Source organism: Prionailurus bengalensis, chromosome D1 (genome assembly GCF_016509475.1).
Source record: "Prionailurus bengalensis isolate Pbe53 chromosome D1, Fcat_Pben_1.1_paternal_pri, whole genome shotgun sequence".
In the NCBI taxonomy this organism is placed as follows: domain Eukaryota; kingdom Metazoa; phylum Chordata; class Mammalia; order Carnivora; family Felidae; genus Prionailurus; species Prionailurus bengalensis.
Window position 1 is genome coordinate 65,301,043 of NC_057346.1, and position 15,362 is coordinate 65,316,404.

The following is a 15,362-nucleotide window of genomic DNA, read 5'->3' on the forward strand; positions in this document are numbered from 1 at the left end:
ACGTGTTCAAAATTCCAAGAAAAGCGAGTAGGTGGGACAGCAGGGAATTTTCTTACTCATTCCTGGCTGTGCCTCTTTGTCAGCTGACGTGTGTCTGTGCCAGCAAATAGGAAGGAAGGGATGTGGGTGTATAGGTTCTATCTCTCCATCTCTCCCTCCGCCCCCGTTCTCCCTCTCACACACACTGTCAGGTCCTAAATGCCTATTTAAGACAGTTGGGTTAAAAATATATACTTCTTTAAGTTTTCAAAGTGAGCCCTTCCCTGACTTTGTGAACCTATCCAGAGTGGAAGCATACTGGCTAGGACTGCTGAGGAGTCCTGGCAAGAAGGTAGAAACTCTATATCATCAACCCATTGGCTTCGCAATCAGCCTCATGGACTCAAGCACACACAGGATTTCAAAGCTGGAAGTTTTCTAATTCAGATAAGGAGACAAGTTCAAATAATAAAAGAACAGTCACTTTGAGGGCTCACTTTGTGCCCCATGATTTCTTTTCTTTTTTTAAAATTTATTGTCAAGTTAGCTAACATATAGTGTATACAGTGTGCCCTTGGTTTTGGGGGTAGATTCCCATGATACATTGCTTACATACAACACCCAGTGCTCATCCCAACAAGTGCCCGCCTCAATGCCCATCATCCATTTCCCCCTCCCCCACCCCCCCACCAACCCTCAGTTTGTTATCCATATTCAAGAGTCTCTTATGGTTTGCCTCCCTCTTTGTTTGAAACTATTTTTCCCCTTCCCTTCTCCCATGGTCCTCCATTAAGTTGCTCAAGTTCCACATATGAGTGAAAACATATGATATCTGGTTTTCTTTTATTTATTTCACTTAGCATAATACCCTTCAGTTCCATCCACATTGTTGCAAATGGCAAGATTTCATTCTTCCTCATTGCCAAGTAGTATTCCATTGTATATATAAACCACATCTTCTTTATCTATTCATCAGTTGATGGACACTTGGGCTCTTTCTATAATTTGGCTATTGTTGAAAGTGCTGCTATAAACATTGGGGTACATGTGCCCCTATGAATCAGCACTCCCGTATCCTTTGGATAAATTCCTAGTATCACTATTGCGGGGTCATAAGGTAGTTCTATTTTTAATTTTTTGAGAAACCTCCACACTATTTTCCAGAGTGGCTGTACCAGTTTCCATTCCCACCAACAGTGCAAGAGGGTTCCTATTTCTCCACATCCTCACCAACATCTTTTGTTTTCTGAGTTGTTAATGTTAGCCACTCTGACCCATGTGAGGTGGTATCTCAATGTGGTTTTGATTTATATTTCCCTGATGATGAGTGATGTTGAGCATCTTTTCATGTGTCTGTTGGCCATCTGGGTGTCTTCTTTGGGAAAGTGTCTATTCATGTCTTTTGCCCATTTCTTCACTGGGTTATTTTTCCCCATGATTTCTAAGTATTATCTCTCTTGATCATCACAGAAACTATCTTAGGGGTTACTCCAGATAAGAAATTTGAGAGAAAAGTGGTTTTCCAGAATTTTCCAGAGCCGGACCAGTGGGCAAAGAGGCAGGATTTAAATCATTGTCTATGACCTGGGTAAATAGGAACAGAAAGATGTGAAAAGAAAAACCATAGAAGACAGATGCAGAAACCATGTCGTTAGACTAACTGCTATCCCCCACTAGAGAGAACAGGATCTTGAATTGTGTTTAAAATATAGAGCTAGGGGCGCCTGGGTGGGGCAGTCGGTTAAGCGTCCGACTTCAGCCAGGTCGCGATCTCGCGGTCCGGGAGTTCCAGCCCCGCGTCGGGCTCTGGGCTGATGGCTCAGAGCCTGGAGCCTGTTTCCGATTCTGTGTCTCCCTCTCTGCCCCTCCCCCGTTCATGCTCTGTCTCTCTCTGTCCCAAAAATAAATAAACATTGAAAAAAAATTTTTTTTAATATAGAGCTAATATGTTGACAGGGTGACAGTCTTCAGAAGAAGAGAAGCAACAATTAGCAGAAGACTTCAGAGTCCAGAACTACCCCTCTGATCTATAACCAGTGGGAAATCCATCTCAGTAGCAAAATGTCTGAGAGTTAGAAAAAGGTATTTGGGAATGGGGAAAGCCACTGAGATTCAAATGCCAGCATTTTAACTATGCACCAAAAAGTGAGAAAAAAATTTTCAGAGTATGTTAGGATACAAGGGACTTTGGGTGCAAGTCTTGGGGTAGTTTGGAAAAGCAAGCCTATTGACACAGGAGTGATTTACAATAAACTCTCAGGCTCCCCTGAAAATCTCTGCTGTTGGCAGAGCTAATTCAGGAGACAGCAAGAAAAGATAGCACTAGAGGGTGCCAAGGAGATGGGCTATCTAGGCTTCAGGCCATTTGGACTCAAAGAGCTGGAGGTGAGTTAGGGATGACTCACCTCCCTTAAGCAGGAGCCCAACAAGCCAGGTCCTGGGCACTGAGGGAAACAGATCTTCTTTTCTAGTCAGACCCCAGCCAAGCCTGGGTCCACTTAGCCCAAACCCACTAGTTCACTTCTTCTTGGTGGTGCTGGGCTTAAAAGGGTGGGTGGGACAATCCCGTCACCTCCCCTTTCATACCTAATAGGCCCTGGCCCATCTGGGGCTGGGAGAGATGAAGCACCCCGGGGCCTCAGAGCAGCAGAAACACCCACACATTCCATCTAACACTCAGTAGATAAGCGCTGCTCATCAGAAGAAAACTTGACTTCCTTCCTGCACATAGTAAATTGAAAAACAAGGGAATGGCCAAAGGGATGACCTATTCTGTCACCAAGAAAAAAAAAAAAAAAGAGTCCAGCAGCCCTTTCCTCTCCCTCTCTGAAACCCAAGCACTCTCCTACAACTTGACACAGGGCCAGGCTGGGGCAGTCTGACTCGCGAGGCAAAGGAATTGAGGCACTGTCACCACCATGTCCTCAGCCATGCATTGCACCATTTCTTCACATTGTTTAAACCACTGGAGGATGTGCTCCACCAAAGTGAAAAGGGAGAAAGACAGGAGCTCCATGAAACAGGAATCCAAACAAGGAGGAAAACAAAGCACCCTCCCCACTCTGCCCAGGGCACCTGGTCAGAGAGCCTAGAGTGGGGACAGGACAGAAGCCCTGACCGAGGAGAATAGGGCTCTCAGATCATCTCCAGGGGGAAAAAAGAATTGACAGAATAACAGATGCTTCTAGGCCCTCTGGAAGATCCTACTGAGAGGCTACTAGAAGGTATGGAGAAACTAACATTCAATACCAAGAAAACTAAACAAATAACTAGAATATAGAAATTCTAGCTCTAGGAAAAACAAAAAATAGGAAAGAATTTTACATAATAATAAATTACAACACTCCATTGTAAATAATGTTTGCATAGAAATAATAATGGAACCGCTGAATATTGATCTAACTAAAATGTATAATATAACCATATTGAAAGGACAGTGGTGGAATATTATGGCATAGGAAGTCAAGAGATAGTGCATAAAATTGATGAGACAAAAGGTAGCAGTAGACATTTATTATTTAGAAGTGCAGAGATGAGAGGCACCTGGGTAGCTCAGTGGGTTAAGCATCTGACTTCAGCTCAGGTCATGTTCTCACAGTTTGTGGGTTCGAGCGCCACATCAGGCTCTGTGCTGACAGCTCAGAGCCTGGAGCCTGCTTCGGATTCTGTGTCTCCTTCTCTCTCTGCCCCTCCCCTACTTGTGCTCTGTCTCTCTACGTCTCTCAAAAATAAATAAATGTGGGGCGCCTGGGTGGCGCAGTCGGTTAAGCGTCCGACTTCAGCCAGGTCACGATCTCGCGGTCCGTGAGTTCGAGCCCCGCGTCAGGCTCTGGGCTGATGGCTCGGAGCCTGGAGCCTGTTTCCGATTCTGTGTCTCCCTCTCTCTCTGCCCCTCCCCCGTTCATGCTCTGTCTCTCTCTGTCCCAAAAATAAAAATAAAAACGTTGAAAAAAAAATTTAAAAATTAAAAAAAAAATAAATAAATAAATAAATAAATGTAAATATAGTAAAATAAAAAAATAAAAGTGCAGAGATGCAAGAGGAAACAATTTAAATATAAAAGGAGTTGCCTCAGGAAAGAGAGAATGGAGGTAGTGGAGTAGGGAGGGGGTTGGAGAAGTGGACCAGGAAAGTACTGGATTTGGAGCATAAGCTTTTTGATGTTAATTGATCTTTTAAACTATGAGCATATATGTTATAAAGTAAAAATTAGCAAAGTAAGAACAGGAGGTAGAAGTAGAGATAGTAATAATGTATTGCATATTTGGAAGTTAGTAAGAGTAAATCTTGAAAGTTCTCATCACACAAAAAAATCTGGAACTATGTATGATGATGGATGTTAGATAGATTTGTTGTGATGATCAGTTCACAATATAAACATATATTGAATCATAATGTATATCTGAAATAAATATAATGATGTATGTCAACTAAACCTCAGTACAAAAGAAAGTACATTAACTAATGTATATAGACATATCTTTCAGGAAGCTTGGCAACAAAAGGAATTGAGAGGTCCTGAGAAGATGTGGGGGATGTGGGGCCAAAAGAAGGTCTTGTTTGTTTTAATGTGAGAGAGTATGGGAAGGATTTAGATGCTGATAAAAAATCATCTGACACAGGAATCAGGTTAGAAATACAGGCAACAGAGAAGTACCAGAGGAGAGAATTGAGCTGTGGATTGAGGCAGGATTCAAAGCAAAAGCAAAAGATTGGCCTTTGACAGGAGAATGGAGGGAACATCTTCCATCCATGCCTAAGGAAAGTGACAGGGTCATTTGGCAGAGCAAAGCGGGTCTGTGAGTTTTGTGGTCAGGTGAGGGTACTCATGTCTGGTGGTCCCTGGATTCTCTTTGAATGATGAGTAAGAGCATCTCCTAAGGGTGGGAGGGCTGCTGGTGAAGAGGGGAGAAGCCATAAGGGAGCATCTTGGAGCCTCTTTAGTGCACCTTTCCCCCTATCTCCCCAAGGCCTCTCGTGCCCAGTGCTCAGTGAGTTCTGCCAGAATCCAGGAGAACAGGAAGGAATGGGAATTGGTCTCTCCCAGAGACTTAACCAAGCTGAGGCTAGAGACCAAAGTAAGACAGCAAAGAATCAAGCCCAAGAGATAAAATGCGAAAATGGAATGAGACATAGCCACATACATAGCATGACATAAAAAACTGAGTCCACTAACTGAGAAGACTCTCAGACTGGCCTTCCCTAGAAGGATCCAAGTATGGAGATGATGGGTCAGGGATTGAAAGTCACACTGGAAGGAATAGAAATGAGATGTAAAAAGACTGGTTTTAATTGAAGGGTGGAGACAGGACATGAAATGAGGCAACCTGTCTTGGCTGTGGGCAGAACTGAAACTGGAGCAATGGAATCCGAAAGGGAATGGGTGGAGACAAAGAGACAGAGGCCAAGGGTGGAAACAGTCAGAAAAGAGATACAAAAGACAGAAGAGAGAAATAAGCGGATGAAACAGAAAGCTCTCTCTCTCTCTCTCTCTCTCTCTCTCTGTCTCTCACACACACACACACATTTATACACTTATTCTGTAAAGAGGGTTTTTCTTAACAGCAAACTCTCAAGAAACAAGAGTAACTAGAAATATGTGTGGAGGGATTGAAGTCTCTGAGTCGAGCTACCAAAATTCCGTGCCTGCATTATAATCTTTCCTCACCCATGGAGGCAAAGCCAAGGCAAAGTTCAGTATACATCATTACCCCCTTGCTTCCAGGCCTGCCTAATAGAGGTAGGGGCTCCAACTCCAGACCATCCCTTCCATGCAAAGGCCCCTTGAAAAGGTGCCTTCTGGCCCCTATAGTGGTCACCATATTCTCTTTTATATTTTGGTCAGTTCTAACAAAGTTAGCATATGAGGTTGGTAAGTTTAAATGTCCTCTTGAGATCGACTCCATGTAGCCATTTGGAAGTATCCACCTCTGCTATGAGAGGCTGCCTTTGTTCAACAGTACTCCCACATGGCCTTGGAGGAGAAGGAGAACTGCATTGTCCCCAGTGACTTGGCAACTGCTAGCAAGATGGCGGTCAGAAAAACAGGCAGGCTGGCAAAGTACATGCACAAATCAGAATGGGAAATATCAGAGCTAGAACATTTCAAAGTCCTCGTATCATTGGTACAGCTATTTAAACTCAAAACAAATGAGTTAAAATGCATGGTAACTTTGGCACCTGTGTGCTGCTGGAACACCACCACTCCATCAGTCAGGGAGTTGATGTTGAGGAGAATAACTATAATGGCTTCCAGTGCTTTGACAAAACTTCAGATGTATACCCTTCTGGCCAAGCCTCTGCAATTCCATACTGTTAGAGCATTCATTGTATCCCTTTGGGGTTCCACTCTTTTTTAAGTTTGTTGTGCCTGAGCCACAAAAAGAAGTGTATATGGATTTCTACAGAAATTTTGATTCCATGAAAGATTTTGAGATGAAGAAGGCAGGTGTCTTTCAGAGTGCCAAATGATATTGGAATATAAAAGTTTTATTTGGATTGAGTTCCATAGAAGTTTGTCACTGACCTATAATCCTTAACTATGAAATATGAATATTGTACACTAAGGAATCACTTCCCTTGATACGTAATTAACAAATAAGAAAAGAAAATGCATGGCAAAATCAAAAATAATTAAAATGCTAAAATTAGAATGTGTTTCTTAACTAGCAGAAGAACCTTAAGAAAACACAATCAGACAAATAACCACATTATAAGGCCAAATAGAAGTTAAAAAAAGAAAATGGAAAGTGTAACAAAAATAAACAATAAAATGTTAGAGGGGAGCCTGTGTGGTTCAGTCAGTTAAGCGCCTGTTGAAGCCCCATGTCAGGCTCTATGAGGACAGTTCAGAGCCTGGAGCCTACTTCAGATTCTGTGTTTCCCTTTGTCTATGACCTCCTCCGCTTGTGCTCTGTATGTCTGTCTCTCTCTCAAAAATAAACATCAAAAAATTAAAAATATAATAAAATGTTAGAAATTAACCCAAATAATAGACTAGGTATGGGAATCCAAAGAATTCAAATGTGGAAAGTTGGATTTTTTAAATATTTAGGTATATGCTATTTACAAGAGATCCTCCTAAAACATAAAGATATGGAATTCTTGAAATCAAAAGAATGGAAAAAAGATATATAAGAATACACTTATCAAGGGAAATCTGGTATAGCTATATTTATGGAATTCAAAAAACTAGAAGAATTAAAGAGTATATTACTTAGTCAACCCATATATATTTGAAATAAACCATGATTTTTAAGCAAATGATGTTACACACAAATTCAGGTGAATAGTCACTTATCAGGGTGGGGCGGGAAGGCAATGAGATCTTGGGCATGGGCAATAGGTATATGTAAAGCAGCAGTGCTGGATCCAACCCATACCAGCTCTTGAAAGCCAGTTGGCAAATTTTCGGGAATTTTGAGAGCCAGCTGTTAAATTTTGAGAGCCAGTAGCTTGAAATCAACCATGATAGGAATATCTATACTATGGAAATTGATAACAAAACTAGGGTCACTTTTTTTTAAGGGAGCTGGTTGTTAAACATTTACTAGCATACCACTGAATGATAATATGCTAATACTCATGATAATATTACCTATTATAATGTTCTAATTTTCATAGTAATAAATTCTATTGTATATAATTCTATTTTAATAAATTCATATTCTAATATATTAATTCATAATAGTACTGTTGATAATGTTCTAATCCTTGGTTTGGGTTGAAGGTTCTGTTCATCATTTTAAAAAATGAATGAATGTTCTAGTTCTTGGTTTGGGTAATAAGTCCTATTCATTACATTATTTAAAAAATAATGAGTGCCTGTTCCGGGGACGGCGTCTGTAGGCATTCAGAATGGTCCAGCGTTTGACATACCGTCGTAGGCTGTCCTACAACACAGCCTCTAACAAAACTAGGCTGTCCTGAACCCCAGGTAATAGAATCGTTTACCTTTATACCAAGAAGGTTGGGAAGCACCAAAATCTGCACGTGGCATGTGCCCAGGCCGACTTCGAGGAGTTCGTGCTGTGAGACCTAAAGTTCTTACGAGGCTGTCCAAAATGAAAAAACATGTCAGCAGGGCCTACGATGGTTCCATGTGTGCTGAGTGTGTTCGTGACAGGATCAAACATGCATTCCTTATTGAGGAGAAGAAAATCGTTGTGAAAGTGTTGAAGGCACAAACACAGAGTCAGAAAGCTAAATAAAGAAATGAAGCTTTTTTGAGTAATAAAACAATCAAAGGCAAAAAATAATAAAAAAATAAAAAATAATGAGTGAATGAATGAATGGATCTAAAAAAGCAGTTCATGAATGAACCCAAGTGTCATGAACCAAAGAGTATGATTATTACAATTCTGTATACCTGCGATAGAAAAAAGAGCACTAAGTTTCTGGAGGACATCAAGTATCAAAAGAACCTCCACTAATGAGTGTGGTCCATGGACACCTGAAAAGAACCACCTCACTTTCACAGCAACACACCAGACGCAAGAATGAGAAGATGGGCACATCTAGCCCAATGGAGGTGATTCTTCTTGGCTCCTTCACTGAGAGAGCCTCTCAAAGGTCAGCTCTGGGCTACAACACTGGCCCAGGCAGGGTAGACTTATGTCTCCTGTGATATTCACAGAAAGATCTGGGGCCACCCTAAAGTCTCCTTTCCTGAAGTTATAAGCAACAGCCATATGGTCATGGTTCTTGGGCCAGGCAAGACCCAGCCCCTAAGCGTAGCTTAGGCAAGAAGGGCAGAAAAGACCCACAGCTAATATCATCCTCAATGGGGAAAAACTGAGAGTTTTCCCCCTAAGGTCAGGGACACAACAGGGATGTCCACTCTCACCACTGTTGTTCAACACAGTGTTGGAAGTCCTAGGCTCAGCAATCAGACAACAAAAAGAAATAAAAGTCATCCAAATTGGCAAGGAAGAAGTCAAACTTTCATTCTTCACCAATGACATGATACTCTATGTGAAAAATCCAAAGGACTCCACCAAAAAACTGCTAGAACTGATCCATGAATTCAGCAAAGTCACAGCATATAAAAATCAACATACAAAAATTGGTTGCATTTCTATACACCAATAATGAAGCAACAGAAAGAGAAATCAAAGAATCAATCCCATTTACAATGCACCACAAACCATAAGATACCTAGGAATAAACATAACCAAAGAGGTAAAAGATCTGTGCTCTGAAAACTATAGAATTCTTATGAAATAAGTTGAAGAAGACACAAAGAAATGGAAAAACATGCCATGCTCGTGGATCAGAAGAACAAACATTGTTAAAATATCAATACTACCCAAAGCAATCTACACATTCAATGCAATTCCTATCAAAATAACACAAGAATTCTTCACAGAGCTGAAACAATTCTAAAATTTGTATGGAACCAGAAAAGATCCCAAATAGCTAAAGCAATCCTGAAAAAGAAAACCAAAGCTGGAGGCATCACAGTTCCAGTCTTCAAGCTGTATTACAAAGTTTGAATCATCAAGACAGTATGGTACTGGCACAAAACCACATAGATGAAAGGAACAGAATAGAGAACCCAGAAATGGACCCACAAATGTATGGCCAACTAATCTTTGACAAAGTGGGAAAGAGTATCCAATGGAATAAAGACAGTCTCTTCAGCAAGTGGTGCTGGGAAAACTGGACAGTGATATGCAGAAGAATGAACCTGGACCACTTTCTTACACCATACACAAAAATAAACTCAAAATGGATGAAACACCTAAATGTAGGACAGGAAGCCATCAAAATCCTAGAGGAGAAAACAGGCAGCAACATTTTTTACCTCAGCTGTAGCAACTTCTTACTAGACATGTCTCCAGAGACAAGGGAAACAAAAGCAAAAATGAACTATTGGGACTTCATCAAGATACAAATCATCTGCATAGTGAAGGAAATGATCAACAAAACTAAAAAGCAACCAACAGAATGGGAGAAGATATTTGCAAATGACATATCAGATAAAGGGTTAGTATCCAAAATCTATAAAGAACTTATCAAACTCAGGGCACCTGGGTGGCTCAGTCAGTTAAGCGTCTGACTTCACCTCAGGTCATGATCTCAAGGTTTGTGAATTCCAGCCCATCAGGCTCACTGCTGTCAGCTCAGAGCCCGCTTTGGATCCTCTGTCCCCCTCTCTCTGCCCCTCCCCTGCTCTCTCTCTCTCTCTCTCTCTCTCTCTCTCTCTCTCTCTCTCTGTCTCTCTCTCTCAAAAATAGATGAACTTTTTTTTAAAAGAACTTATCAAACTCAACACCAAAAAAACAAATAATCCAGTGAAGAAATGAGCAAAAGACATGAACATTTTTCCAAAGAAGACATCCAGATGGCTAAGAGACACATGAAAGAATGCTCAACATCACTCATCATCAGGGAAATACAAATTAAAACCACAATGAGATACCACCTTACACCTGTCAGAGTAGCTAAAATTAACAACTCAGGAAACAACAGATGTTGGTGAGGATGCAGAGAAAGGGAAACACTTTTGCAGTGCTGGTAGGAATGCAAACTGGTGCAGCCACTCTGGAAAACAGTATGGCGGTCCCTCAAAAAGTTAAAAATAGAACTACCCTATGACCTGACAATTGCACTACTAGGAATTTATCCAAAGATACAAAAATGCTGATTTGAAGAGGTACATGTCCCCCAGTGTTTATAGCAGCACTATCAGCAATAGACAAATTATGGAAACAGACCAAATGTTCATCAACTGATGAATGGATAAAGAAGAAGTGAAACACATACACACACACACACACACACACACACACACACACACAGGAATTATTACTCAGCGATCAAAAAGAATGAAATCTTGCCATTTGCAATGACATGGATGGAACTAAAATGTATTATGCTAAGCGAAATAAGTCCGTCAGAGAAAGATAAATATGATTTCACCCATATGTGGAATTTAAGAAACAAAACAGATAAACATAGGGGAAGGGAAGGAAAACTAAGATAAAAACAGAGAGGGAGGCAAACCACAAGAGACTCTTAAGTACAGAGAACAAACTGAGGGTTGCTGGAGGGGTGTTGGGTGGGGGAATGGGTTTAAATGCATGATAAGCATTCAGGAGGGCACTTGTTGGGATGAACACTAAGTGTCATATGTAAGTTATGAATCACTAAATTCTACTCCTGAAACCATTATTACACTATAATTTAAATAAAATTTAAATAAGATTTTTTAAAGGGCAGAAAACACCAGCAACTCTCTGTGATTTCCTGTCCCCCACCTTGGCATGAAGTCAAGGGGGTTGGCCAGGCCCACTGCGACTAGAATCTGAAGAATCTGGAGAGGCAGAAATTAAGGATGAGCTGAGAATAGCAAGCCAGAGAAAGAAGCTCTAGTGACCAAAACCAGGTGGAGGGAGGGAAGACCAGAAGCAAGTGCAGAAATTAAGATATGGATATCAGAAAATCAGAGAACTAAGAAAATAGCATGCCTAGCCAAGTAGTCAAGAATGAACTGGAGACAGGCAAATCTCATGTGTGACGAGTTGCCTGATCAGGCTGGCTTTTGACAAGGTGGGTACCCAGTTGGTGGGGCCAGGTTCCCTCCAGAACAGAGAACATTTGCCATGCAGGGAGGCAGGTATGAGGCTTGAGGTCTGTGACACTGTTGCTTTCAAACTGTGGCCACTGCTCCTCACCACCTCAGTCTGAAAGGGCATCCAGGCAGAGAGCCTTAACTGTGTAGAAGTCTAGCATAGCAAAGGAGCATCCTGGCACTAGTGGGTGGAGCCTGCGTAAGGTGCACAACTTCCTGAAACCTGCTGGCAGTGAGCAGAGACAAACTGTGGGAGGCAGCCTACCAGCCTGCCTGTGCCAGGCCCAGTCTGCAGAAGGACAGGTGGTCGGCCACCAAGGTATGGTTCCTGCACTGCCCTGCCTCAGTAAGTCCCAAGTCATACCTGCAGGGCTGAGCGAGCTTCGGGCTCCCCCTTGCGGCCTTCCCGTAGTTGGAGCTGTAGTCAGACCTCCCTTTACTCCAGCCAGTCATTGAAGAGGTGGAATGGGTTTATCAAGCTACAGTCCCCAATTTTAACATGAGCCTGTAGCTATGACCTTCTTTTCAGGAAGGACTATCAAGCATATTCCTCAAGATGACCAGGATCCCAGGTGTGATGGTTAATTTTATGTGTCAATTTGACTAGGGCACAGAATCTCCAGATATTTGGTCAAACATTACTGTAGGTGTGTCTTTTGGATAGGTTTAACATTTAAATTGATAGGCTGAATTAAACAGAATGCGATCCCTAATGTTGCTGGATCTTGTCCAATCAGTGGAAGGCCTTCATAGAACAAAGAGCTGATCCCCACCCAGAGTAAGAGGGAACTTCATCTGCCTGAAGGCTTGAGCAGGACATTGGTCTTTTCTAGCCTTCAGATTCAAGCTGAAACATAGGCTCTGCTTGGGTCTTGAGTCTGCCTGCTTTTGGACTAGAACTACATATTGGCTCTCTTGGGTCTCCAGCTTGTTAAGTAAATATCTTAGGACTTCCTAGCCTCTATAATCACATGAGCCAATCCCTTATTTAAATATATGTATACATTTAGGGATGCCTAGGTGGCTCAGTTGGTTAACTGTCCGACTTTGGCTCAGGTCATGATCTCATGGTTAGTGGGTTCAGGCCCCGTGACAGGCTCTGTGCTAACAGCTCAGAGCCTGGAGCCTGCTTCGGCTTCTGTGTCTCCTTCTCTCTCTGCGCCTTCCCCACTCACACTCTGTCTCTCTCTCTCTCAAAAATAAAACAAACATTAAAAAAATTATATATATATATAATTTTAACATATATATTTATTTATATTTATACATATTTAAAATATATTATATATACATATAATATACATAGTATATTATATGTATATTATATATGTATGGTATGCCTGGGAGGCTCAGTTAGTTAAGTGTCCAACTTCTGCTCAGATCATGATCTCACAGTACATGAGTCCGAGCCCCACATTGGGCTCCCTGCTGTCAGTGCAGAGCCCGCTTCAGATCCTCTGTCCCTCTCTGTCTCTACCCCTCACCCATTCACTCTCTCTCTCTCTCTCAAAAATAAAAAAATAAAATAAACATTATATATATATATATGTATATATATCCTGACCAGTACACCATGTGCACAACACAATTCCCATATTCAAGGGGACAGCTCATTTTTCTCTCTCCCCATGCCTTCTGCCCTTTCATAATGAACCTAGGCCTCAGAGTTTCTATTCATAGGGTTCAGCCTGCCTGGATCCCTCAGTCAGTGATTGAAAAGTCAGCATCCTGGATGTATGTACTTCCTTATCCTAGCTGGTCAGCATTCCTAGGAAGGCCATGCCAATGATCTCTCCCTGCCTGCCTCTTAGCCATGTGGCTGGAGAAAAATACAAAAGCTAACCAGATCCTTGAGGTCTCCAGGCTTAGCTGGGCTCTCTCATAATTGATCAATGCCTTTAATGACTCACTCTTGGCCCCTCTTCCACTGCCCAAGGACTGAGTCCCACCCTTGCACTTCCATTCTCAACAGATCACCATGGCTTCACTTCCCTGAGAAAAATGTCACTTGACAGGAGGCCCTGCAACTTCCCTTCATTCCCCAATTCAAAGTGTCTGATTCTTTTTCAAAAAAATTTTAATGTTTACTTATTTTTGAGAGAGAGAGAAAGAGCATGTGTAAGGCAAGGAAGGGGTAGAGACAGAGGAAGACACAGGATCCGAGGCAGGCTCCACACTGACAGCAGAGAGCCCAATGCGGGGCTTGAACTCACGAACAATGAGATCATGACCTGAGCTGAAGTTCGACGCTCAACCAACTGAGCCGCCCAGGCGCCCCATGTCTGATTCTTCACCCACCCCTTTCTCTTTTCCTTCCAGAGAGAAAGGTCTTCGGGACATTGACATCAAGGTAAAGTTCTTGGTGATGAAGTATCCACAACCAACTCAAGTAAGTGGATAGAGGTCCCAAGGGTCAGTTCGGAGCAACAACACCTCTTCATCACAGGTGATTCTCTCCTCTGGCCTTCTTCCCATGGGATGATCTCAGGGGATCAGCCCTTGCTAAGGCAGACCCACTAGCATCCATAAGGGAGGCCACAGCCTGGGGCAGCCTCTCTTGCATGTCCCTCACTCTATGCAAGAACATCTCTTTCATTTAGCCTTCTCCATTCAGGTCCTCTTTCCTCCCTTCTTTCATTAGATGGTTCTTCTCACATGTGTATTCAATCTTTCTCTTTCCTCTAGATCTTCACCCTTAGTTTAAAGTACACTTAAAACTCTTCCAGTCCAGGGGACTGAGAAGTGGCCCCTTCTCAGTCCTATTGTTCCCCTCTGCTACTGCCTTAAATGTCTCCTCTCCTTTCCACCAATTCTCTTGAGAGAGCAGCCAGCACTCACTGCCATCAGTTCCCACTGACCATTCTCTCCCACCTGAATTCTGATTTCCATGCCCACCCCACCATCAATTCCTCGAATACTGTTCTGCTAGAGTTGTTAAAGATCCCAGTTACAAAATCCAAGCCTCGAGGCGCCTGGGTGGCTCAGTCAGTTGAGCGTCCAACTTCAGCTCAGGTCATGATCTCACAGTCGGTGAGTTCAAGCCCCGCATCGGGCTCTGTGCTGACAGCTCAGCCTGGAGCCTGCTTCAGATTCTGTGTCTCCCTCTCTCTCTGCCCCTCCCCCACTCATGCTCTGTCTCTCTCTGTCTCAAAAATAAATAAAGCATTAAAAAAAAATCCAAGTCTCTTTTCAATCCTCCTCTGATAGGCTGTTCACCTGTGTTTAGGGGAATTAAAAGAAAGAACATATGTCTGCCCAGAATATTGACAGGGGAGCAGGATCATATAAATTCTAATTACGGAACATAGTTCCAAGAGAAAGCAGCTCTTGGACATGAGAGTAAGGGCTGAGAAGTCCAACCTCACCCACCCACTTTGCCAACTAGCTGCCAGGAATTGACCTAATTAAGGGAGTTGATTGGTTTCCTAACAGGCAGATATTATCATTCCCATTGTACTGAGAAGGAAACTAAGACTCAGAAAAAATTATAGATTGCCCAAAGTTACATAGTACACTAGAATCAGAGCTCCTCCCATTACATAGCAGTGATAATAGCTACCACTTAATAATAATAACTGCTGGGGGTGCCTGGGTGGCTCAGTCGGTTAAGCATCTGACTTCGGTTCAGATCATGATCTCATGGTTCATGAGTTCCAGCCCCACATCAGGCTCCCTGCTGTCAGTGCAGAGCCTGGTTCTGATCCTCTGCCACCATCCCCCGCCCCTGCCCCACTTGTGTTTTGTCTCTCTCAAAATAAATAAACTTTAAAACAATAATAATAATAATAACTGCTGTATATCAGGCATA

The 15,362-nt window shown here is 42.3% G+C and overlaps 1 pseudogene; it reads left to right on the forward strand.

The window, feature by feature from the left end:
• Positions 1-7,803: 7,803 nt before the first annotated feature.
• LOC122482674 lies at positions 7,804-8,253 on the forward strand (annotated as a pseudogene).
• The last annotated feature ends 7,109 nt before the right edge of the window (positions 8,254-15,362 follow it).